This window comes from Limulus polyphemus, unplaced genomic scaffold (genome assembly GCF_000517525.1).
Source record: "Limulus polyphemus unplaced genomic scaffold, Limulus_polyphemus-2.1.2 Scaffold528, whole genome shotgun sequence".
NCBI classification, from domain to species: Eukaryota; Metazoa; Arthropoda; class Merostomata; order Xiphosura; family Limulidae; genus Limulus; species Limulus polyphemus.
In genome coordinates, this window is record NW_013666138.1 from 87 (window position 1) to 708 (window position 622).

The window sequence follows — 622 nt, forward strand, 5'->3', positions numbered from 1 at the left end:
TTGGGTGTCTCAATACATTCCAACATAAATCTTGCCTGTAATGAGAGGAATGTGACCAGGACTAATCTTTTAAGTGCTGTAAAGTAATTTTCTTTGTAATTTATGGTGTCTGTATCGTTTGGTAATCTCTTCTAACAGGATGTATCAAGTAACAAGGGGTCAGGCTCAGGCGGTGTTTATTGAAACCACCTGTACTATAAACTGTTACATGCATTTGTTAGTAGTGGCAATTAGTTTTGTCTCTATTCTGAAACAACATACACAGCCATATGTTGAAATAAACTTGTTTGAAAGTTCAAAGAAATGATATTCAAGTACCGAAAAGCTTTCTTACTATGATAGCTACAGTAACGTTCAAATGCGCACGCGCTCGCGCTCGGTTGAACGAGAGTAACCACCAAAAAGGGTGACATAGTTTACGGACAACGTACAAAGTTCACGCTGCTGACCCCACGGTTTATTCGGCACAATAAACACAAAAGTACGACTGCAATGAAACATAAACTTAAATTTGAAATAAAAATATATTTATGAAACAAAATTAAAATGTTTTGATGTACATATATAAACATGAAATCCTAGTTAAAAATAAAAAGACTCATTTATTGTTTAGGTTTATTTA